At 42.2% G+C, this 27,090-nt stretch overlaps 1 protein-coding gene across 17 annotated transcripts in view; it reads right to left on the bottom strand.

The window, feature by feature from the left end:
- The window catches only part of KIAA1217 (KIAA1217 ortholog), a 1,295,419-nt gene that overhangs the window by 207,876 nt on the left and 1,060,453 nt on the right, over window positions 1-27,090 (bottom strand). The window contains exon 1 of one of the 17 annotated variants that reach the window (XM_033931376.1): window positions 11,905-12,137. The exons of the other annotated variants lie outside the window; for them this stretch is intronic. The gene's annotated coding sequence lies outside the window, so the exon portion shown is untranslated. Of the gene's footprint in view, window positions 1-11,904; window positions 12,138-27,090 lie in introns of those variants that run through there. 17 annotated transcript variants of the gene reach the window in all.

Below are 27,090 nucleotides of genomic sequence, written 5' to 3'. Positions count from 1 at the left end.
GCAGGATATTACTGAGCGCTACGCGGCTAGAACTAATGCCAGCTCAATGCTGGCGTTAGCATCTAGCGCACACGACAATGCCCTAACGCAGCTTCATAAAAGGAGCCCTGTATTAACATAGACTGGTTCCGAGGTTTCCTTATGTCCTGCACCTATCAAGTACGTTTCAATTACAACCTCTCTAATAACTGGAGTAACCCATCTGGCGTTCCACAGGGATCACCATTATCCCCACTGCTCTTCAATGTTTACATGTCATCATTAGGCGCGTAACTGGCCCAGCGGCAGATAAAATTATTTCGTTTACAATCATTATCCTATTTGTTACTTCTCTCTCCGAAGCTACCCCTATGGCAACAGAAGTACTAAACTTGATGGAACAATGGATGACTGAATTTAGACTGAAGCTTAACTCAGAAAAAACTAAATTCTTTGTAGCCTCGCAACACCCACTTGTCACTAAAACATCACTATACATCAACAAACTCAAGTTACCCTATTCAACCTACAATGAAGGTTCTGGGGGTAATACTAGACCAAGGCCTAACCATGAAAGACGAAGTGGACTCCTTGGTTTTACTCTCTGGAAGCTGCGGTCCATCAGAGCATACTTTGACGCTTCATCATTCACAATTCTAGTACAATCCCTTATACTAAGCCATCTTGATTACTGTAATATCTCCCATCTGGCAATTTCCCAGAAGAACATGCAGAGACTACAACTGGTGCAGAATGCAGGGGTCAGGTTGACTTTCAGGTTGAAGAAGTCCGATCACATAACCCCTTCCTACCGACTCCTGCACTGGTTACCGATGGAGGAACACGCAAAGTTTAAGCTGGGATGTTTTTGCTTTAAGGTACTATCCGGTTTAGCCCCTAAATATATAACTTCTTCTAAGAACATAAGAACATAAGCAGTGCCTCCGCCGGGTCAGACCATAGGTCCATCCTGCCCAGCAGTCTGCTCCCACGGCGGCCCAATGTCTCAACCAATAGACATAAGAGAAGCTCACATCTGAAGTTTATCTCTCCATCTTCTCTCTTATCAAGCAGCATTATAGTGCAAAGACCTGGAAAGATTACTTATGCATGCCAATAACTATGGGGAATTTAGGGAACACTTAAAAACATATCTGTTCTCGAAGTACCTAGGTAACTGATCTGCACAATCTCTCCCACAACTCATCTCATAAACTGTTAGTTGCCAATCTCCAACTATGTAAGTTCCACTCAATTTGTAGCATTTTTTCTTTAATCGTTGTAAACTGCAAAGAACTTCATGGTCCTGTGGTATATAAACTGTTATTATTATTATTATCATAATTACTGAGTGAGGTCCATGCTAGATTAGATCGAGGATTAGTAACATTAGCAGTGTCTTTGGATTTGACCGCAGCATTTGACAACAATAACAACCATTTATTATTTCTATAGCACTACCAGGCGAACATAGCGCTGTACATTGGACATGCAAGAGATGGTCCCTGCTCAAAAGAGCTTACAATCTAATTGACCTCACAGATTATGAACTTTTGCTATTTAGGTTAAGAGAATTAGGGTTGGTAAGTCTGGTTATGACCTGGTTCCTTTCTTTTTTGAAGACTCATTTTTTTCTTGTTTCATTAGATGGTAAAGTATCTCATTCTCAAGCATTGAATTGTAGCGCACTATAGGGATCTATTTTGTCCCCATTATTAATCTCTTTTTAAGTCCTTTAGCATTACTTATTCAAGATCATGGACAGATGGCCCATATACAGTATACACTGATATATTACTGCTGTTCTCTGTGGATCTGAATGCTATAGATTTTCCACCCTTGCAGTTATATTTAAATTCAATTACTTCCTGGCTGAAGACCCGCTGATTGATTCTTAACTCTGAAAAAAATGCACTATATGTTGGCAGATTGCAACATCTAGCTCATCCAGATATAGGCATTCTTTTCAATTCAAGGATTACACCAGTGACATCTTTTCACTACTTAGGAGTCATTATTGATTCCTACTTATCTTTTTCTATTCATCTGTCCTGTTTTAAAAACTGCTTTTTATTGTCTTATGATAACTCCAATCAGTAGGGGGGGGGGAGGTCTTAAACAATACAGTTTTTCATTCGTTATTACAAGTCTTATTTATTTCACATATAGATTATTATATTATATGGGTAGGTCCCAGAATAATTCAAAGCATCTTCAAACATAAAATACTGTCATATGTTTGCTCTGTAGAGCATGAAAATTTGATCATGTTATCCCCTTTATTAAAGAAGTTTCATTGGTTACCTGTTCAGTTCAAAGTTTTTATTCAAGCTTTTTTTTTTTTATAAATCTTTATTCATTTTCAAACTAACAATAAGTGTGATAATATGTCCAAACAAATTAATATATATATATATATATATCACTTAATAATCATCAATGGTACAAATGATACTCTCTTATCTCCCCCCCTTCCCACCCTTACCTATCATATAATCAATTCCTTATAAATACGTAACAATAAAATTACCCCTCTCCCTCCCCTCACATTAGAACTTGTAAATTTAAGGGAAAAAAAAAATTCATCTAATCAGTACAATACTTTGTTAATGGCTCCCAAACATCTTGAAATTTCTTGAAACATCCCCACTGTATTGCAATAAATCTCAAGCTTTTGATTTTAACATTTAAGGGCTTTGATCTTGGGACTCCTTATTACTTGACACATTTGATAACAATGTATAATCCTGGTAGCATTTTGAGGTCTTTAAAATGACCACCACCTGGTACTTCCCAGCCAAAGAATCACTAAACTGGAATCAACTAAAAACTGTGCCTTAATCTTTACAGCTCCTTTTCACTGGAATAATCTCCTTAGTATCTTTCGAGGAGAATCATCTTTTCAAGGTTTTAAAACTCAGCTCAAAACTTTATTGCTCAAACAGGATTATGAAGAGGCACCAGGTTAGATATCGAGGGTTCTCCCTACAGACACAAATTGAAACTTTATTTCATTTTACTGTAAACTTAAATGATGTATTTAATAAAAACATAAAAATTCTATACCTAAATCAGTATACATTCAAGTCCATATTCTATAAAAGGTGCCTTAAGATAGGCGCCAGTAGGCACCCTACTGGTGCCTAGCTTAAGTGGTAAAAGCCATTTAAAAACTATTAAAAAGAAAAATGTAAGCACCTATTAGTGCCTAGGAAAATGGTGCCTTCATTATGTCTATGGAGGCACCTTACAACACCTTAGGTTAAAGCAGACGTGGTTAGCGCTGGAAACAACCTTAGGCGTTCTAAGGCACCTTAAAGGGAGGCATCGGAACTGTAGGCCTTTAAAACCCTGGCCTACATTTCCGGTGCCTACCTTTGACGAAAGCCACGATTCTGTAAACAACGATGTTGCGTGATAGCTGTCAACCGAGTGTCAATTAGGCAGCTGCTGATAATGGTACCACTTACAGAATCCAGCTCTCAGTTCATTAACCCACTTTAAAATTTTTAGTCATTCTTAAACTGATTTAACGTACGTTAACCTACAAATTAATACACATTACTTCAATCAGCACACATTAAAAACTTTTTCATTACTTATTAATATATGAAATTAATTGATAAAACGTCCAAACACTGGGAAGAAACCCAAACAAAACTGAACCAAAATGTCTGCCCTGTGCTCATCCCTAACGTTTAGTATTAGGTTACTGTCTATAAACCTACTGTGAAGAAGAAAGATCTTTCATGACAAATGCTGAACTGCACATTCCTATGACAGGTCTTGATTCAACTCAATGGGCTAAATATTTGTTCAAGGGGAATTTTACAGTTCATGATTTTTTATAGGAGAATTAAACTTAGAAATCATGAAAGTGCTGCTGCTTGGTAACAGTAAAATCATTCTGTATAGGTCAACTGTGCCATACAATATGGTGGAGGTTTCCTTCCAAACAAGATACAGTAAAACCTTGGATTGCAAGTAACTTGGTTTGGAAGACAAGCAAAACATTTGATTAAATTTTAACTTGATATACAAACAATGTCTTGTAATACGAGTGCATAAAGTATACACGTATCACATCATCACAGCTGAGCCAATAGTTCTTCTTTCTCTGACGCTGCAGGAGTGTAGTGACTGTTCTAAATGAGCGAGGTCTTGCAATTCGAGTACATATAATATTTTGTATTAAAGTTTTTGGGTTGTGAAACAAGTCGTCTGAGTTTCCATTATTTCCTAGGGGGAAATTTGCTTTGATATACAAGTGCTTTGTATTACAAGCATGCTTCTGGAGCGAATTATGCTCGCAAACCAAGGTTTTACTCTTAACTGTAAAGCTGTTTTGTTCAGACTATACAGTAAAAAGATTCCAGTGAATTCAATCAAAAGAGAAAACACATAAAGAAATGCTTGTGTAACACAGAAACTGCTACTCTTACAGAAATGACTCTTCTTCTCTTGGAAAATAGTTTTTCATCAATTTATGACTATGCATATTCTGTGCACAGAGGGCATGCCATTGGATTGATTTTACTTATTTACATAGTAGATGTTTTCTTATATAGAGGACAAAACACTGCTGATGACTATAAATGACTGGATTGTTTTCTTCTGAATAAAGATAGCCTGTGACAATTCTAATGGAAAAGCCTCTCAGTATAACTGCTGTGGATTTAAAAGATGCTGTTAAGCTTTTGGCCCCCATTTCTCCTCCTTGGAGAGGCCTTTCACCTTTCCCATCCAGCTCACACACCAGGAGGTCAGCATATACAGTGATACCATTTGTATTTTCCTCAATGACTCTTACATCTGCATCCTCTTTACATGGCAGAATTGCAGTGTGCTCTAAGTACTGAACAGTGGATTATGGCTGCTTTCTGGGATCCCATTTCTGACCAGTTGGTGGTGTCATGAGTCAGCAGCCATTTTCCCTCCTAACCTACGTGCATTCTTTGGGAAGTGCTCAAAATGCTAGTTTGAACTTATAATTAAATCCAGTAGCAACTGCTAGCTAATAGCCTATCTGAAGTGTTTTCTTTGATTTAAATAAAGCACATGCTGTGTACCGAGGTTAGTAACATGATTAGGTATTGTAATATTATGTAAATATGTCTGGAACTAGAATGTACTGTACCTAACAAGCAAGCACAGCCTAGTAACTGGTCCCTAATGAAGAGGTATCTTTCAGATACAGATTCTAAGATACCTTCTGTTGAACAAGGATAATGCTAACTTTTAATTGTTTTTCCCACAAAATGAAAATTACCAGTCATCCAAAATATGTTATCTTCAAAATTTAAGTTGCACATCACTTACAAAAGTAAATTACTGTACACAGTGGCGTACCAAGGGGGGGGGGGAGGTCTGACCCAGGTGCACGGCTTGGGGGGGGGGGTGCACAGCCGGCCAGATCCGGGTCCTCCTGCCCTTCCTTTCCCCTGGCCCGCACCGCTGCAATCTTACCTCCTCCCGCTGACAAGAAGTCTTTCCGACGTCAATTCTGGCGTCGGAGAGGACGTTCCAGGCCAGCCAGGCCCCCCAAAACCTACTAGACCCACCTATCTAGCACCCCAATAGCCTTTATGGCTGCAGGAGCCACTTATATGGCAGCACAAAAGGGTTTTGGGAGTTTTAGAGGGGGGGTGCACATTTTTCACGATGAATGCAGTGATTAGAGTGGCTTATGGGCCTGGGTCCTCCTCTCTATGGTTCACTAACCCACCCCCAAGACCATTTAAGCCATCTCTGTGCAGCTCTACTAGGCTTTCTTATGCCAGGCGCTGATATTCTGGAGGAAGATATGTACAGTTGTTATTATGATTTTTATGGGGGGGGAGGTCAGTGATCACTGGGGGAGTTTGGAGGGGTCTGTATTTTGTGTCTGCAGTGCTTATCTGGTCACTTTGGATACCTTCGTAGACTGAGACCTGGTTTTAGATGGCCTAAGTCACAACTTCCAAGTTCCGTCTAGGCAGTGTTGTAAAACTTTTGGTTATACATGCAGTATGACTAAGTCTAGGATGGCCCACCCAAATCCCGCCCTCACCACTCCTCTTAAAACGCCCCTTTTAGCTCTGGTCGTTCAGCAGAACTGTGAAGGCCTAAGTTGTTTTTAAATACATCTAAAACCCGGTTCGATTATCGGCACTTGGACAACTTGTGTTACTGATCGTCCAAGTGCCTATTTAGGCCGGTTTTTAGATGTTTTTCTGTTTTGATTATGAGCCCCATACTGTATGTATTTTTACATTTTCAAATGTATGCATGTTTTTTTTTGGGGGGGAGGGGGGGTTTAGAGAAAAAGTATCCCAGAAAAGGCAAGTGGAAATCTCTGCAGCTGCTTTTTGCCCTAAGCTACAAATTCCATTGGGAAAAAGCACTTGTGCTTTTTGTAGCTATCTGCAATGTTGTCTCCTTCACTGTTCTTCATGGTATGCTTGTTCTTTCCTCACAAATGTGTGTGCAGGTTGACATTCATTTTGAACTTGTAGTTGCAGCATATTAACCAAAGCATGCAGTGTACTCCTGCTAGAGCTTAAATTATCTGTTCTCATAAGTCAAACCATGTATGTGACCCATTTCCTCTAGTCCAGGGGTGCCCACACTTTTTGGGCTTGCGAGCTACTTTTAAAATGACCAAGTCAAAATGATCTACCAACAATAAAAATGCTAAACATATATATATATACACACCGAGTGTACTTTGTATTTATGTTCAAATATTTTTTTATTATACAGCCCCCCTCCCCCGAAGGCCTGACCCCCCCTGAAGGTCTGCACATTCCCCCTCAAAGGTTGACTCCCCCCCTGAAGGCCTGCACTACCCCTTGAAGGACTGCACTCCCCCCCCCCCCCCCGAAGGCCTACCCTCCCCACATCCATTTACCTAATTCCAGCAGGGAGCAGTCTGCAGAGAGGATCGCTGGTACTTTAGCGATCCTTGCAGGTTGCCATAGGCCTCAGGAGCTGTCTTCCCTCTGCCCCAAGCCTGTCTCTGACTTAGAGGAGGGGCAGGACCACGGCAGAGGGAAGACAGCTCCTGAGGCCTATGGCAACCTGTAAGAATTGCTAAAGTACCACCTGCCACCGGCCGTCTCCCATTCGTCCCCTTTGGAGATCCCCACAGGAATAAGGAAGTTAAATTAATAGAATACTTAGGCACAGAAAAATAAAGAAATACTTCCAAGAACTGCCCCATAAGAACTGCCTGTCACAATGCTCATTAGTGGAACTGAATAAAAGACAAGTACAATAGATTTAGAAGGGGGACGATCCGTCCGGGTGCACGGCTTGGAGGGGTGCACAACCGGCCAGGTCCGGGTCATCCTGCCTTTCTTTTCCCCCGGTCCTCGCTCGGGGCTTGCGCCTGCCTGGTCCCGCGCCGACGCTCGAATGGTGCCGTCAACTCCCGCGAGTCTCGCGATAACCAACAGCACCATTTGGGCGGCGGGTGCGAGCCCCGTGCGCAGACCGGTAGAAAGGAAGGGCAGGAGGACCCGGACGGCTGTGCATCCCTCCAAACCGTGCACCCGGGGCGGGGGCGGACCGCCCCACCTCGGTACGCCACTGATTGGGAGGCCGATTTTGGGTTTTTTAAAATTGTATATCGGGCAGCATTAGGCCTCGCTCTTACCTCAATCATTACAGGCGCTTCTATTACTTGTGATGCGCTGAGCTCCGTCCCCAACTGACCTTCACCCCGCCCTTCCAGCACTCTGATTGGCCAGCGTTCTTTAAGAGGCGGGCCAGTCAGGAGGGGAAAAAAAGAGAAGGGAAGAAGGGAACCTGCTGTGCGATCGACTGGGGTCGCCTGAGCGAACGACCTGTCGATCGCGATCGATGCGTTGGGCACCCCTGCTCTAGTCATTCTGAAACTTGTCAGGTTCAGGCTTCAGCTAGAGGTACATGCTGTTATTCTATTGATTTGTTTCCTCAGCCCCTTAGCCTTATGGGCATTTTCTGTACTCACTGCAAGGAAGAATTCTCTATATTGGGCTCAGAGAGCAAGCAGTCCATATCCTCTGTCCTCTCTCCACCCTCCAGAAAATGGACACTCCTTTTACTTAATGCCCAACTTCCTTCTCTCACTGAAATCCGACAACCATCCAGTCAGACATCCTTCTCTCCCTGAAGCTTAATTTCTATCTCTGCAATAATTCAGATCTATTGCTCCAGTCACTCCACATGCACCCCTTCATTCTGGCAGCCAATTGATCAAGTGTATAGGTACAAAGACTCATCCTGCCTGGGCAGAACTACTGTAGTAAGCTACTTGTTTCACTTATTTATGTACCTAGATTTTGCGCATGCCTTTTCCAGTAGTAATTCAAGGTGCGTTTCATTCAGGACACGAGGTCCTTGGAGGGCTCACAATCTAATTTTTGTACCTGAGACCAAAAAGAAAAGTGGCTTGCTCAAGATCACAAAGGACCAGCTGTATGGGATTTGAAGCCCAGTGCTCTAACTCAGGTTACTCTTCCATGGTTGGAAAGCAAGAAAGTGAGTCTTCCTTCTGAATGTTGGGCTGGTTTAGTGTCATCATGTGATCGGGCCAAGTGGTCAACACCTATCACACATGTTCCCAGGCACTGTTGGAACAAATACAACACTGCTGGAACACTGTTAAAACAATAACACAACAGTTAAACATCACATCATTCCTATACTCTTAAAACATGTGACCAGGTCCCTCCAGGCTCCTCCTGGTCATCTCTGGGTCCTCCCTGGACTCCATGCTCTTCCGGTCCTCCTCCCTTTCCTATGCTCCTCGGCCCTGGATATCTTCACCGGTCCCAATGCTGGTCGTCAAGCCTGAGCCCCGCCTGGGCTCCAGGCTCTACCGGGTCCTCCAGCAACTCCTTCTTCCAGACCCTTCCAGTCATTCGGGAATCTATCCTAGATGCACACATTGAGGACTCTCCCAGTCCCTCAGTTGTCTTATCCCAGATGCATGCTGAGGATTCTTTTGATCTCCCAGCTACTCTCTCTGAGAGTTCTTCCTGGGATTTACTTCCTGTTCCCTCAGCCGCTCTCCATAAGGACAGTCCCGTCACTGATTTCTCTGGTCTCTCACACCACCACTGGGCTCTCTGCTGGTTGTCAACCCTGGGGAACCCTCCTGGTCAGCCCCAAGTTCTACCAAGCATGCTGGTCTAACAGGCTTACTGAAAGGAACTTCTGATTTTCCGGGCATTCTACTCTGGAACTGTCCTTTTCAGCACCACTGTTCCCTCAGGGGAGTGGACAGCTCCCAGCAGCCTTTGCAGGATGGTATGCAAACTAACTCCTTCTTTCTACGGCTCAGGCTCCCTCCACTTGTCAGTGACAGGAACTCCACCCTGTCACATTTTAGCTAAGTGTTTAATAACGCATAGAATGAGCATTATGAGAACCTAGTGCCAATTCCCCTACATTAAGAATCACAACTTCGCTTAACTTCGCCTGCGCTAATTAAAGTGGGAATTTAACACATCTAAGAAGACGACTCCAAATTATCAGTCAGATCTTGGCATTCTTTTTTTTTTTAGAGTTAGATCATGGATTATGACCCTAAAAATTCCTTTTGGGCCTGATTCTATAAACGGCGCCCAACTCCTAGGTGCCTTTGAACATGAATATCAATCATCCACTAGGTGCCATTCATAGAATCATGTCTGGTGGTGCCTAAGCAGTCTTAGGAACTGATAGGCATTGAATCCTTAGGTGCACTGCCATTTAGGCAAGGGTTTTATTGTTCTAAATGGCTGCACCTATGTCAAACTACACCCCAATCTGCCCCTAACCATGCCTACTTGCTGGCAGGCATCTTGGTATAGAAGCCTTCCTCAAAGTGGTAGGTACTTACTGAGTTACGTGCCTACCAGCTAATTCATTTTTTAAATCATTTTTTGTTGTTTTTTAATGGTGCTTTCAATTATCAGTGTGGATTAAGCCAATTAAGAAAATTAAGGTAGGTGCCTTGATTGGCTAGGCGTGTAAATCTAGGCACCTAACATTAAGCATCATTTATAGAATCAGGGCCTTTGTGCTAATGCGTACAACTGGGGAGGGTAATCTATAGGTCCAATTACTGTAAAGATAGGAGTCAGACACTTTTTAGCATGTCAGTACTGTGAGTGGCCTTAATATGAAATGTACCTCAATTCCTGTGAGCCAGGACAATATCTCTTGCTTAAGTGGACTAATGAATGAAAAATGTATAAACTCCGCCTCTGTGAAAAAAAGACCACAGAGTTGATAAAGATATTTTCTCTGTTGAGGCTTACATCTGTCTCAATTTTTCTCTAGCTATGCATATGCTATTTTGATGAAATGTATTCACAGTAAATCTCTTCTCATGCTTACATAGTTAATTAGGCTGCAAGAAGACTGTAGGTTTATTAAGTCCAACTTCTGATGGCTCTGACAGCTCCCTGTTCGAGATAACTAATCCGGAGCAGATGTAAAAATACAGTGCAAGCTCCTTTGTAATCCCAGACAAAGTGAAAGGCTCAGACATTGTAGGATTATCAGTTTTTCCTAGTGTGCTGCTATACCTTTATTGTTCTCTATGCAAAATTTTCTCCTGGTACTTTAGAGATCATTTAAGGCTGTAGCCTCAACTATTTCCACTGGCAAAACGCACCTGATGTCATCACTCAAAAGTGTCTCACTTACAGCCCTATGAGGAATGTTGTTTGCAGATACCAAAACTGACAGCTATTAATTCTGTTAGACAGAGGCAATAAAGTAAACACAACATCTTAACATAGCATGGAGGTATTTCTTCTAGAATGTTCTAGAAAAGGTTTTACTAAATAATGTCAATTATAAGTTACATAAAGGGAATCCTGCAACAGGGCACTTGCATTTGAACACCTCTTGAGCATGTAAAATTACAGAATTGTAGCACTTACACATATAAATGTACATTTTCCCTACAAAAGTGCGAGCTGTGCACCTAAATACAAAAGTGGCAAGGAAGGCAGACACATACGAGGAGCATGGGTGGGCAATTGGCGAGGCTGACACTTATGGAACACTGCATTACGTGCCTCCCTGTAGCATTTACCGTACATGACTTCTGGTGTGTCAGATCTATGGCCAGTGTAACTGTGAATGTGTAAATGTAGAGCACTGGTTACACTGGTATTCTATAAAAGAATCTGGGTGCCCAGATGTGATTATAGAATAAGGTTAATACAGGGACATGGATTTAATATTCTGCTTTTCAATAATACATCCAAAATGGTTTACATTTATTATATGCAGGTACTATCTACATCCCTAGTGGGCTTTCTCTGTCCCTAGTGGGCTCACAATCTTAAGTTTTTATACTTAGGGCAATGCAGTAACTTGCCCAGAATCACAAGAAGCTGCAGTGGCAAATTAATCCAGTTCCTCTGGTTTTCAGGCTACTGCGGCAACCATTTGGCTACTCCTTCACTCCCACCACGCGACTTCAAGGACCTAAATGGAGAGTGTATATAAAGATGTGGAAAAAGTGGTATAATAACAACATCATGGCTGGCCTACTTTAATTTTTCCCTATGAAACATCTGCAGTTATAAAATTGCCCCATAGATATTACTACTGTACTTAATATTATTCTTTGGGGTAATGGGACTTGTATACTGCCTTTTTGTGGTTACATATTCAAAGCGGTTTGAATATATACAGGTACTTATTTTGTACCTGGGGAAATGGAGGATTAATCTAATCTAGTATTTCTGAACAAGTTCTAGGCGACTTACAATATAAAGAATTACAGAATGCAATTGCCCTGGAATTCTTTGCTTTTAAAAGATAACTTTTAGACAAGCTTTTGAGTCACCGTTGTTTTTTTTTTTAGGTACTCTATTACCATTTTCTGATGACCTGGTACAAGATGAAAAGCAGAAGTAAAGTCTCCCCCTGCTAGGTTTTAAAGAGAGAGCAACTTACCGTTTTACATTCTCTGCATGCAATCACCTGCACTGCCTCTGTCACAAGGACATTGCTTCTGATCCAAGTCAGGCACGTCGTCCGATTTCAAATTTAAATCTAGAAGCTCGAGCTAAATGTTATTTTGCATCCTCTGTCCTGTTCCTTACAAAGAAGACTGAATGAAGTTGAACATGTTCTTCTCCGGTTGTTAAAGGCAATGCAATGCCTCTTTCTAATGCTTGGTTCTCCCAATCAGGCTGCTTTATTAAGTTGAAGCAGTTTTCCAGACAGCACTCTAGTTTCTCCTCCCATTGGAATTTGGTTACTACCTAACCTCATTGGTTTGATGCTCGACCACAGCCTGCATCATGGATGACTCAACTGCTGAGCTATTTTTTCCCCCCCCCTTTGCAAAGAGACGATCCACAACTGGAGAATAAAACAACTCAAAACCCAAAAGATCACAAGTGGATTTGCTTTTAAAATTTTAGTGGAAGCAGGCAATTTATTGTCTAAAAATAGAGAGCAAAAGAAAATTTAAACAGAAGAGCCTGAATGAATGTTTCTATCAATACCAACAGGAATTCCACTGAGAAAAGCTAGAAACCCGCAATTTCTAACATCTTTACTAATACGTTTGAAGCAATCTAACACTCATCCCTTAAAATAAAACCTGAAAATTTTAACAAAATCGCTATCCCTTCAGAAAGAAAGTCAGTGTGATGAGAGAGAGAGAGAGACTGGAGACTGATTAACCAGCAACTGCAAATTAGCAGTCTGAACTGTGGCAACACTCCTAAATCAACACCATAGCTGCCTTATCATAATATTGAATGAGCAAGCAAGAGCTTTGGAAAACAACAGTGGTGACCAGGAAAGGTTCAGACCAACTTACAAACTTTGTTTAGGAACACAGCAAGGAATTCTGCATCACATATCAAGCAACACTACAGTAAGGAATTTTGTCTAATGATTAGTTATGAAGCCTTTACACATTCATGGAACTACTAGGCTCCTATCCACCTGGTACAATATCACAAGGGACAAACCGCTTAACCTCCTTACATCTAGACTTTGGGAACAATACACTCTCATTTGTGACTTAGAAAAATTTGTTGAAAACATATTCATAGCTGTACCTGGCTGGGCCTTATGGAAATCTTCAACTACCCAAAAGTGGAAGTAAGGAAGAAGTAGGGAATTACAGACCCATAAGTCTGACTTCTGTGGTAAGCAAATCAATGGAAACACTTTTAAAACAGAGAGTGGTGAAGTTTCTGGAATCCGGTGGATTACAGGACCGGAAGCAACATGGATTCACTAGAGCAGGGGTACCCACACTTTTTGGGCTTGCGAGCTACTTTTAAAATGACCAAGTCAAAATGATCTACCAACAATAAAATTTTAAAAAAACACAAAGCACACTGTACGCATAGAAAATGTTAATTATCATTCCTATTCCAGGGTTTTTCAAAGAGGTCAAAGCAGATGACTCTATGCACTATCACCTCAGTAACAACCATACAAAAATAGACAAATATACCCCCCGCCCTTTTTACTAAAACACGATAGCAGTTTTTAGCGCAGAGAGCTGTGCTGAATGCCCAGCGCTGTTCTCAACGCTCATAGGCTCCCTGCGCTAAAAACCTCTATTGCGGTTTAGTAAAAGGGGACCTTAGTGTAAAATATAGACAGCAGATATAAAATCAGACACATTTTGATCACTAAATTTAAAATAAAATAATTTTTCCTACCTTGTCTGGTGATTTCATGAGTCTCTGGTTGCACTTTCTTCTTCTGACTCTGCATCCAATCTTTCTTCCCTTTTAGTCTGTATGCTTCCTCTCCTCCAGACCTCATCCCCTCCCCCAACTTTTCCTTCCTCTCTCCCTGCCCTTTCTTTCTCTCTGCCTCCCTTTCTTTTTTTTCCTGTTTCTTTTCTTTCCTTCTGTCTCCCTGCCTGCCCTTTTTCTTTCTTTCTCCCTGCCCTCCCCCAAGCCTCTGCCACTGCCATCGGGGACCAGGACTCAAACCGCCACCAATAACAAGCCCAAAAGCCGCCGCCGCCCCAAGCTCTCCCTGCATCGGCAGACCAGCATCGCGATCGATCTATTGGGGGAAATGCTGCCGGGTCCTGCCTTCGCGGAAACAGAAAGTAGGCAGGACCCGGCTGCAAGAAGAGCAAATGCTTCACTAACCTGTCTCCCACCTTAGCCCGTAGCGAACGCTTGCTTCAGGGCTTTCAACATGTGCGTGCCGGCTTCCCTTCTCTCCCCCCCCGGACATAACTTCCGGTTTCGAAGAGAAGCCGGCACGCATACGTTAGAGCCCGGAGCATAAGCTCACTACGGGCTGAAATCTCCAAGCCGGGTTTTTTTTTAATGTTCAGCAGTGGCGGCAGCAGCAGATGACAGCTGAGCAGACAGCCCAGCTAAAAGGCCCTAGGGAGAACACAGAGGAAGGCTGATCGGCCCGGTAGATCAGGACGGCAACACGAGTCTATCACGCGATCGACTCACGTTGCCTTCCTGAGCTACTGGTTGATCGCGATCGACGTATTGGGCACCCCTGCACCAGAGGTATGTCTTGTCAGACAAATCTTATCAATTTCTTTGACTGGGTGACCAGAGAATTGGATAGAGGGAGTGCGATAGTTATGGTGTACTTAGATTTTAGCAAAGCTTTTGACAGTGTTCCACATGGACGTCTAATAAACAAACTGAGTGTGCTCGGGATAGGTCCCAAAGTGACGGGCTGGGTCAGGAACTGGTTGAGTGGAAGGCGACAGAGGGTAGTGATCAATGGAGATCGCTCTGAGGAAAGGAATATTACCAGTGTTACCTCAAGGTTCTGTTGTTGGGCCTATTCTTTTTAACATTTTTATAAACGATATTGCTGCAGGGCTGTTGGTTAAGATTTGCCTCTTTGTGGATGATACCAAAATCTGCAATAGAGCAGATACCCAGGATGGTATGAACAACATGAAGACCAACCTGGTGACGCTTAAAAAAATGGTCTGAAATTTGGCAGCTAAAATTTAATGCTAAGAAATGCAAGGTCATGCATTTGGGCTGCAAAAACCCAAGAACTTAAGTGCACGACAGAAGAGAGGGACTTGGATGCGATTGTATGTGATGATCTTAAGGTGGCCAAACAGGTTGAAAAGGTGATGGTGAAAGCCAGAAGGGGGTGCATGGCCAGTAGGAAAAAGGAGGTATTAATGCCCCTGTATAAGACTCTGGTGAGCACTCATTTAGAATATTGTGTACAATTCTAGAAGCTGCACCTTCAAAAAGATATAAAAAGAATGGAGCCAGTCCATAGGAAGGCTACTAAAATGGTACGTGGTCTTCGTCATAAGGCATATGGGGACAGACTTAACGATCTCAATCTGTATACTTTGGAGGAAAGGCAGGAGAAGCTCTGGAATGAGAGGGCATAGGATGAAGTTAAGAGGTGATAGGCTTAGGAGTAAACTAAGGAAATACTTTTTTACAGAATGGGTGGTAGATGCTTGGAATTGTCTCCTGGAAGAAGAGGTGGAGACAGAGACTGTGTCTGATTTCAAGAAAGTCTGGGATAGTCATGTGGGATCTCTTAGAGAGAGGAAGAGATAATGGTTACTGCGGATGGGCAGACTGGATGGGCCATTTGGCCTTTATCCGCCATCATATTTCTATGTTTAACCAAGATGGCTACCTTGCTCAGCTGACTTGATGGTTAAATCAAAGAAAGAAAGATAAGAATTTTCCCCTCCAAGGAGGATGAACATGCCTGTACAAAATAACTGGTGGATCCACAGGAAAAATTAGCTCCTGAATCTCCAACTAAAGACTTCTCAAGTTTGCTAGTATTGGATAAGCCTTTGGCTCACACATGATTCACCTTACCAAGCATTTTTCCCTGTCTGTCCCGGCGGGCTCACAATCTATCTAATGTACCTGGGGCAATGGAAAGATTAAGCAACTTGTCCTGGGTCACAAGGAGCAGCGTCGGTTTGAACCCACAACCTCGGGGTGCTGAGGCTGTAGCTTTAACTACTCTCCCCTTGACGTTTATATATACTGCATAATTCAAATGTTCTAAGTGGTTTACATGAATTACATATAAATAAAATATAATCAAATATAACATGGGCATACAACATAACTTTTATCAATTTTAAATCCAAGATACAAAAAAAGCTCTTCCTAAATAATCTTACTCAAAAAATGAATGAGAACAAATACAATTTTAGGAACTATTCTTAAAATGATTGGAAAATAAAAATGACTATTAGAATGCCTCTGTAATGATCTGTCATGTTTTTGTTTATTGATGTATGTCATGTTTTGTTTTAATTATGTACGTATTGTTGTTATCCACATAGATGTCTGATATGTGAGCAATAAGTGTAATAAATAAAGCTATGGTATGAACATACCTTGAATATTTTGTACAGTTATGGTTGGCCATCTTTTAAAAGACATAGCAGAGCTAGAAAAAGGTATAGAGAAGGGCAACCAAAATAAGAACATAACAAAAGCCATAATAGGTCAGTCCAGTGGTTCTTCGAGACCAGTATTCTCTTTCCAACAATGGCCAATTCAGGTCAGAAGTTCCTGGCAGAATCGCAAATAGTAGCAAAATGCCACACTACCAACTCCAGGGATAAATAGTGACTTTTCACATGCCTATCTTAATAAAAGGTTATGAGCTTTTCCTCCAGGAACTTGTCCAACTCCTTTTTAAACCCAGATACTCTTAAGGGGATAAAATGGCTTCCCTATGAACAAAGGCTAAACAGGTTTGAGAAGAGATGGTAGAGAGGAAATATAATAAAAGTCTATTGGAGGCAATTCTATAAGCTAGTGCCTAGAGGTACATGCCACTTATTCATGCCAAAGGCACCGCTGACAGGCACTATACTATATGGTAGCATATAAGTGCCATGGTGCCTAATTGCAAGGGAGCATTCATGTGAGCAGAGCATGAGTAGGCCATTGGTATGTCTCCCATGCACATGTATAGTTTACAGAATACTATATATTACGCATGGCACTTAGTACGCCAGCTTACGCCTGCCACTGACATAGCTTACAAGGAAGTGCGTTAACATAGGTGCACCAATGCTGAGTTAAGCTTGTTTTCTACAATGAAATCTTGTGCCAAGATACCATTATAGAATTGGCACTAAGCACTTGGCACCGGGGCACCAAAACCAAAGTGCTAATTTATAGAATTTCCCTGTATAATATCATGAGTGGATAGACAGTTTATCCTTTCAAATAATACTAAGAGAAGGGAACACACTGGGAATTTAAAAGGTAGAACATTTCAAATAAAGTTTTGGGTTTTTTTTCTTTTTACTCAACCTACAATTAAACTGTGAAATTTGTTGCCAAAAGGTGTAGTCAAGGCAGTTAAGATAGGGGGATTTAAAGAGTTTAGATAAGTTCTCCAGGAAAAATCCATAAACCATTGTTAGCAGCCACTTCAGAAAGCAACTACTTATCTCTAGGTATGAATGGTAAGGAATGATCTACTCCTCAGAATCCTGATCAGTACTCAAGACCTGAATTGGCCATAGTCACAAATGATATGGCCCAGCTTGATGGACCTTCGGTCTGACCAAGTATGGCACATCTCAAGTTATTAATGCTCAGTACACCAAATGCAACATTGTAAAGGTCCATAGTGCAACAACATTCAACAAATGGCTGCTTAGGAACTGGAAGCTTGGGCACTCTTACAAAATGTAAACACTAAAAGACTATTTGATGATATGGTGCCTTCTGAAAATCTTATTAAATCTACAGGCAAGTCACTTAATCCCCCCATTGCCTCAGGTACGTTAAATAGATTGTGAGCCCACCGGGAGTACCTGAATAAATTCATGTGAAACTGGGAGAATGGTATAGAAAATTGAATGAATTCTGGGCTAGACCTGTTTTTAAAATGAATAATGACCAAAAAGGTGCCCAAACTGACCAGATGACTGTTGAAGGGTTGAAAATATGGCTCCCACACACTCCTCCAGTAGTCACTGACCCCCCTCCCACCCCCCCAAAAAAAAAAATCTGCATGAAACAGTACATATCTGTCTATGACAGCTGCAGATACTATGGCCAGTCATAGTAGAACTGGAAGCACGTCTCTGGAGTAGCCTGGTGAGCAGTGCAGTGGACTTCAGAGAAGGGGACCCAGGCCCACATTCCACCCCTATTACACTTGTGGTGAAATGTATGAGCCCACTAAAACCCACTGTACTGCCATATAGGTGATACCTGCAGGCATAAGGGCTATTGGGGTAGTAGACAGGTAGGTACAGTATGTATGGGGGAAGTTTTATAGGGGTCACCACAAAATGTATGGGGGTTATGGTGAGATGTGCACATGGCACCCTTAATGTGAAGTTCTTAGAGTGCCCTATTGCTCTGCTGGCATGTCTGTGTTGCCAGTCCTTTAAAAATGCTGGCCCCTCCTACATGCAAATGGCTTGTTTTGGACATGTTTTTTTCGATAATGGCAAAAAAAAAAAAAAAATAAATAAATTAGATGTCTAGCTGGAAAAGATAGATGCCTTGTAGGTTTGAAAATGGATATTTTCTCCATCCAAGTTTTGGACTTTTTTCCCAAAATGTCCAAAGTCAGACTTAGATGTCCTATCACACATGGCTTTCAAAGTGTCTACAAGTATGTACAGCTTTTGTACACAATCCATGTATAGGAAGTTTCAGTGTACAGTTTGAATAGAGTGCAGTCAGAGACATGAAGTTTGTGCCTGGTTTTTAAAACATGCACCTATGCATTCACGTAGTTAAGCCACACTCAATTACTCCTGCTCCCAAGGTGCCTTTGTATCTTTATAAAATAGTTCCAAAATACTGTAGATGCTTACTTGGATTTCCAGCTAGAGGCATGCACAGGGTCAGGGGAGGGTGAGGGGTTGGTGGCAAAATGGAGATGGAGAATTGACTGGGGATGGGGAAAGGGAAATCAGCATTTTCCAATTTTCAATATAATACATTTGTCATCATTTCTAATTCACTCTTGATATAAAAAAAAAAAAGTTTGTTTTTGGATGATTCCTCTGCTTCTTTATATCAAATAATGTGTAGAAAACATTCTTGTTATTTTCCAAGACCAACAAGGATTAGGTGTTAAGAATACTTGTCGGTAGTGCTGGCCGATTCAAGAAAAAAAAATTTTGATTCAATTCGATTCAGCCTATTGAATTGGTTTTTCGATTCGATTTTCCTGCCCAATTGGGTGTTTTGTTTTTTTTTTCCAAACATCCTGGTGGGTTTATTTTACAGCCTCTTCACCCCCTTTGCCCTCTCCTAACCACACTGGCGCTGTGGTGTGAACAAAATAAACAAACAAAAAAGACTTTCCCTCTCTGTTAAATCCTAGCTCATGTTTGCGGTCTAACACCAGCTCTGGCAGGATATGCGTTTCAAATCTGACATATTGTAATCACAAAATAGAAAATAAAATTATTTTTTCTACCTTTTGTTGTCTGGTCATTATTCAAATCTTGTTGGTGCCAGGCTCTGGTTGTCTTCTGATAACTTGCTTGCCACGGTCTCCTTCTTTCTTCTTTCTCTGTGATAACCATCCATCTGCCATCTCTGTCCTCTCCTTCCATTTCCCTTCCCTCCCCAGATGGTCTGGCATCTTTCCTTTTTTTCATCTCCCTCCACAGATCCACTTTTTCTTAACTACCCTTTCATCCAGCATCTCTCCCTCCTTCTCCACCACCCCAGGGTCCACCATCTCTCCCTTTCTTTTCCCAACTACCCTCCTAGCCAGTATCTCTATCCCCCCTCCACACCATCCCTTGTGTCCAACTTCTCTCCCTTTCTGTTCCTTCCCTCCCTAAATCCCATTGTCCATCATCTCTCTCCCTCTCCTCTATTTTTAGACCCATTATTTCTTCCCCCAAAGTCCGGCATATGCAAGTCTCTTTGAACCCCACCTTCCCTCCCTCCCTCCATGTACTTCTACACCAGGGCCCCCCTCCCCTGAAGGTCTATCCCCCCTGAAGGCCTGCACCTCCCCCTGAAGGCCTGCACTCTACCCCTAAAAGCCTGCCTGTCCTCCTGAAGGCCTGTGCCACCATCCCTGAAGGCCTGTTTCCCCCTTGAAGGCCTGTCCCCCCCTTAAGGCCTGTCTCCCCCCCCTTAAAGGCTTGTCCCCCCCTTAAAGGTCTGCCTCCCACCCCTGAAGGCCTGCCTGTCCCCCCTGAAGGCCTGTGCCACCACCCTTGAAGGCCTGTGCCATCACCCTTGAAGGCCTGTGCCAACACCCTTGAAGGCCTGCATCCCCCCCGAAGACCTGCCTGCCTGTCCACCCGGAAGGCCTGTGTGTTCCCCCTGGCCTCCCACTGGTGTCTAGCTTCCCCCCCCCCCGGCATCCCTGCACTGTTTACCTTATAGGAGCAGCCTGCAGAGAAGATCGCAGTGCTAGAGATCTTTGCAAACCGCTTCAGAGCTTTTTTCTCTGCCGCGGTCCCGCCCCTCCTCTGACATCAGAGGTAGGATCGCAGCGGAGGAAACAGCTCTGAAGCAGTTTGCAAAGATCGCTAGCACCGCGATCTTCTCTGCAGGCTGCTCCTATAAGGTAAACGGTGCGGGGAGGTCAGGGGGGAAGCCGGACACCAGCACTTCCCGACTGACCCTCCCCCCTTGCCCTCTAAAGCAGGTGCAGTAGCAGCCAGCCAGCAAAAGCAGCACTGCCGCTCCTTCTTTAGGGGGCGAGGGTCAGCCGAATCAGGAAGCCGCTTTTTTTTTTGTTTTGAATCGATTCAAATTGATTCACCCGAAGTGAATCGGTGAACCTATTTGAATCATGAATCGGGCAGCATTACTTGTTGGTTTGTTTTTTTTCCTGAAGGACAGAAAATTTCTGTTTTGCATTATCAAGTGGTTTTTCCAGTGTTTAAAGAAATACACTAGCCAGGAGAAAGTTTCTCAGCTTTTGCCAGGAAGTTATCAAAAAAGGGATTGAATTCTGCTGTCATTATCCCCACCTAATTACTTTAAATTGACGTAAAACCCCAACAAAAAGTATACACTTGAGATACAGGTTGTCCTGATTTACGAGTTGTGAATACTGAGGACCTTCACATGTCACTTATATTTGGGGGTTTATTATTAGGGTTTTTTCCCCTTTTTTGAGTCACAGGCTCACTCCTAGTGTGACAATATTTATTGAAAGAAGTATTTTTCTTTTGAATTATCCCCACCCAAGCAAGGGTGTATATTTAATTACAATTTCTTGTTCTGTTTTGCCACGGACAAATCTTCAGATAGTTTCTGCCTGCCCAAATCCATAATGGAAAAGCAAAGCAGGTTTCTTCTTATTTTCCACCTCATTTAATAATGTTTTTTTATTTTAGCTGAGCAATTTACATTGCAGGTGTTTAAATAGTCTTTTTTAATGCCCATTCATTAAAATTTTCTTTTTTTTTTTGTTCTGTGATAAATTTGCAATGATTTGTTTGCGGTATTAGTTTCCTTCACTCACAGTGACCTTAAACTTAATCAAGGGTAGACAGTCAGCATGTCTTGAGGAACATTCTGAAGTTTGTCAGCTAAGATTTTATGCAACATGATCCCGGAAGCTGCACTGCCGGTTCACAGGCTCAGATGGGGGTATGGAAGTTCCAAACACGTCAGTCCTTATTATCGAATGCTGCACTGGTTGCCAGTAGAAGCACGAGTAATTTTTAAGTTCTCTTGTATTTGTTTTAAGTTGGTTTGGGGACTGGCCCCTACCTACCTTTTATCTCATTTCGTGCTATTCAACCCTACCAGGATAACCAGAAATTGCAATTTATTTACCTATCCTAGGATCATTGGCTGTCGATACAGGTCTTTTTTTGGATAAAATGCAAGCATTCCAAGCAAGTAAACAACAGTCCTGGCTGGGCAATTATATTAGCGGAACCATGCAATCTTACAGCACATTTTGAAAAAGGATTAAGACTGTACTATTTGATAAATTCATTTCCTAACTGAAGTTTTATTTTTAACAATAATTTTATACTGTCTATACCAGGGGTCCCCAAAGTCTCTCCTTGAGGGCTGAATCCAGTCGGGTTTTCAGGATTTCCCCAATGAATGTGCATGAGATCTATGTGCATGCACTGCTTTCAATGCATATTCATTGGGGAAATCCTGAAAACCCAACTGGTTTCGGCCCTCAAGGAGGGACTTTGGGGACCCCTGGTCTATACTTTAGATAACATGTTGTACTTTTATTCTCAATACTTTGTACTTCGCTGATTGCCCAGTTTCTCTTCTGTGTAAACTGCCTAGAAGTCGTTTGATTATTGGCGGTATAGAAGAATAAAGTTATGTTATGGTAATATCAGGACTAGGCTGTCCAGGCACCGATACCTGGTTATTGACAGCATTCATGTATACGATGCAGTATTGTCCTTCTCTCATCAAAATCATTACAGAAAGGTAATATAAAAAGCACAGGTGAACTAAGAGTATCTGTCTGTATTATCACAAGAATGTAATAAGGCATTGGAACTTGGAAGAACGCAGTTGGTCTGGCATGGACTCATTCGGGTCGTATTACTTCTGAAGAAGTGGAGGAAGTACACACTGTCCATCACAGAGACATCTGTTTTATATTTGGCAGCTTCAGATGACCAAAACAAACCTGCACTTTCCATGAATGGGAACACAGATAACTTCTGAGTGACTTCCTTCTTAAGTAAATGCAACAAGGCTAAAGCAATTGGTTCAAGTTACTCATTCCTTAGAAACAATATCAGATACACAGTTAAACACCCAAATATATGGTTCGAGTCCAAACCCAGTTTTAATCTGTTTTCCGCTTTTCCAACACACACACAAAAGTTCCAATCCCTATTAGTTTATAAAGACCTGAATATTAGCCTTATAAGTTTCTGGAGCCTTCTTTACCTGCTTGGAGTAAAACCAGAAATGCAAGCACTCAAGCAAACCAGTTCAAGAAAACTAATTGCAAAACCTGGATTGAATTCATCTATAGCAGGGGTCTCAAAGTCCCTCCTTGAGGGCCGCAATCCAGTCGGGTTTTCAGGATTTCCCCTATGAATATGCATGGGGGAAATCCTGAAAACCTGACTGGATTGCAGCCCTCAAGGAGAGACTTTGAGACCCCTGATCTATAGCATGCCAGTGGACCTCACAAGAAATTGCTGGACTCGCTCTGCCCCTGTCAGCAGTGATAAGGTTAATTTTCACATAAGGTTAGAACTCTGTGATACCTCTGATGCAGCTAGAGCTGGGCCTCAGCAATCTACAGGAATCCTTGATTTCCTGGGATTAAGAAAAGTGAAAAAAGATTTCTATTAAGGAAAAAGGATTTGGACTGCCACAGAATTTCAACATAAAAAAAGCATTGGCCTGTACTGCAAACTAGTATTGCCGGATTCGCCGATTTGAATCTATTCACTGATTCATTCAGTGAATCGATTCATTTTCCCCCAAAATCAGACTCACCGATTAAGTAACCAATCCTTCCTCTCGGTGAGATCTGACATAACTCCAGGCCTCCAAAACTAGTAGCAGCAGCAGCAGCAGCAGCATTCTGAACAGGCTTCTCGTGGCCTGCCATGCCAGGGTCTTCCCTCTGCTGCATCACTGACATTTGAAAAAAAACCCGCCCAATATTGGGCAAAAAGCAAATCTAAAAATTGAGTCAATAGGCTGAACTGAATCAAATTTTTTTTTGCTCTGAATCGGGCAGCACTACTGTAGACAAAGGATCCACCGAGAATAGAACTGAGCTGTTGCCAGAGAGAAAGGACAGACAAAGGGACACCCAAAGGAAAAATTCACTACCAGTAAACAGAGGTAACCTGCAATGCACAGATTTCACCAATTTGGAAAAGCAGGTAAGCTAAATATGGAGACGAGAATAATTCTGGGACCAATAAGTAAAGAAACAAAATTGGGCCTACCAGAGTTCTGAAAGAATTTTTTCCAGCACAAAAAGTACTTAGAAATAGTATGATTGGGAAATTTTACACCCAAAGTTAAAGATATACTCACTATTACAGTGCTCAGGAACTGCCTGGGGAAAATTAAAATTTGAAAAATCTCAGTGGCTACAAACTGGGCTTTGTGTACGCCTGCAGTCCTTTCTAGAGAATGACACGGTGACAAAATTCATCGCCACTCCTGTCCCCGCGGATAACAGTGGGAAACAATTCCTGTGTCATCCTTTAGTGTCTATCTCAACCTCATTCCTTCTACACCAGCATTCTTCAGTGCAAGGCTTGAGGGTCTGTGGTTGTGCCCATTCACACTCTGGTTCTTATGTGAGCCAAATATAGGATAATGAAGCCATTGTGACATCACTGATGCGATTGGATCTTAGGCATTGGTGGAACGAGGCATTATTACATTACATTACATTGGGGATTTCTATTCCGCCATTACCTTGCAGTTCAAGGCGGATTACAAAAGAATTATCCAAGATGTATTACAACAAGAACTTACAAAAAAAAAAAAAAAAATTGGTCATTTTCAAAAAGAGTAAGAAATGGGAAAGGTTATTTGTTTGGAGTAGTTGGCTTTAGTGAGAGGTGGAGTTTGAGACTTGCGGTATTATTTCTTTTTTCAGAGTTTTCTTGAAGAGTATGGTCTTTATTTCTTTTCTAAAAGTCTTGTAGTCGAGGGATGCCGTCAGTAGATTGGCGATTTGGTTGTCTAGTTTGGCTGCTTGAGTGGCCAGGAGGCCATCATATAGTTTTTTCTGTTTGACCTCCTTAATTGGGGGGTATGAGAATGGGGTGTGACATCACAATATCATCCTTTAGTGTCTTTCTCAACCTCAGTCCTTCTACACCAGCATTCTTCAATGCAAGGCTTAAGGGTCAGTGGCTGTGCCCATCCATACTCCGATTATTCCCTCTCTCCTTAAAGAACAGTGATGAATTTTGTCACCATGTCATTCTCTAGTCCTTTCTTCCCTGTTTTTGAACATTTCGTCTCTTTTGCCTCCCCCTCCCCCCTTTTATAAAGCCGTGCAAGAGATTTATAGCACGGACCGGCATGCTGAATGCTCTGCAATGCTTCAACGGTCACAGAACTCTTATGAGCGTCGAAGCAGTGCAGAGCATTCAGCGTGCTGGCCAGCGCAAAAGACCTCTTATGCGGTTTTGTAAAAGGAGGAGTGGGGTTGACGTTGGGAAACATAGCCTGAACTGCAACTAAAGCCTTATCCTAGTGCTACACAAAAGGGTTTCTTTGTGTTTGTAACATTGAATGCTATAAATTAATCTCTGCTTAATGGTTAACCTGATAGTTGCTCCCTGTCCCCTGTGATAAGCCATATTGCACCCCAGAATTCACTAGAGAACGGTATTCAGCTACAAGCTACTAATTAACTGTATACTTATATGCAAATGATCTCTTGATATAAGCCATACCCACTTTATCTGGCAAAAGTCCCAGAAAACTCCAGTCCTATCTCCTGCAGTAGACTAGCAGCTACTGGGCGGCAATGCTCTCTCTAAGGCCTGGCTGAGGGTGTGCAAATTTTTTCTCGTGTGAGCGACATGTCCTAAAATCCAACAATTTTCCAGATTTCCAAGTATTTTTGTGTGCAACACTCCTAGAATGTATGAGCAATTGCTTAAAGAGAACATAGCTGGGCAGATACGGCAAGGCTTCAATTACACATACATACTAGCTGGACTTTAAAATCATATAATCAAAACACGAAGAAACACAAACGGACTATAATCCCTTAATAAAAACAATGAGATGATAAGCAAGCAAACAACCATGCAATGAGTCTGGAAAATTATTGAACCTCCTCCAGAATACAGCAAGATATGCTGTTATAAACAACAAAGTATTTGCTGTTAAGCATTTTTCCTATAACACTGATCATTCAGTAATAAAACACACTGCTCTCTGCAAATTATTTCACAATAAAATCCCTCTCTCTTGTGCTGCCTAAGCTGGGCCTACAAATGAATCTTCAAAAGGGAAACTTCCTGAAAATAAATGTCATTTTCACAATTTGAGGTTCAGCACAGCAAGTAAACAAGTATCTGTAGACTTTGCCTGCTTTATGGTGCATACAAAATTACCCCCACCTTCACAAAACAGTAGCGCGCTTTTTAGCACCAGCTGCGGTGGTAACAGCTCTGACGCTCATAGAATTCCTATGAGCGTAGGAGCTATTACCTCCGTGGCCAGAGCTAAAAACCACGCTACTGTTTTGAATAAAAAAAAAAAAGGGGGGGGGGAGGGTTGGTTTAACTTGTTAATCACCAAACTTGCAAAGTAATTTTTCTTTTGACCCATTGCTTTGACCCATTGGAGGAGTGTGTGGCGCAGTGGTTGGATCTACAACCTCAGCACCCTAGGGTTGTGGGTTCTAACCCTGCGCTGCTCCTTCTGACCCTGGGTAAGTCACTTAATCCTCCATATCCCCAGGTACGTTAAATAGATTGTGAGCCCACCGGGACAGAGAGGGAAAATGCTTGAGTACCTGATTGTAAAAACCGCTTAGATAACCTTGATAGGCGGTATATAAAATCCTAATAAACTAAACTTTCTAGCTCTGAATCCCTGTACTCTCAGCCCTACTCCTTCAGTAAAAGTGTAGGGTGAAATTCTATAACTTGGCACCAAGATATAGCGGCCCCAATGGGCCCCAATGGGTTTTATGATAGTAATTAGGTACACAGAAGCCATTATAGAATACTAACACAATTCCCCCCCAACACCTTTTATGAAGCCATATTAGGCTTTTTTATCGCTGACCAAGGCAGTATTAAGAACATAAGCAATATCTCCGTTGGGTCAGACCTGAGGTCCATCGCGCACAGCAGTCCACTCACGCGGCGGCCCAACAGGTCCAGGACCTGTGCAGTAATCCTCTATTTATACCCCTCTATCCCCTTTTCCAGCAGGAAATTGTCCAATCCTTTCTTGAACCCCAGTACCGTACTCTGCCCTATTACGTCCTCTGGAAGCGCATTCCAAGTGTCCACCACACGTTGGGTAAAGAAGAACTTCCTAGCATTCATTTTGAATCTGTCCCCTTTCAACTTTTCCGAATGCCCTCTTGTTCTTTTATTTTTCGAAAGTTTGAAGAATCTGTCCCTCTCTACTCTCTCTATGCCCTTGATGATCTTGTAAGTCTCTATCATATCCCCTCTAAGTCTCCTCTTCTCCAGGGAAAAGAGTCCCAGTTTCT

Source organism: Geotrypetes seraphini, chromosome 2, assembly GCF_902459505.1.
Source record: "Geotrypetes seraphini chromosome 2, aGeoSer1.1, whole genome shotgun sequence".
NCBI lineage: Eukaryota > Metazoa > Chordata > Amphibia > Gymnophiona > Dermophiidae > Geotrypetes > Geotrypetes seraphini.
This window is presented reverse-complemented; position numbering and strand designations above follow the sequence as displayed.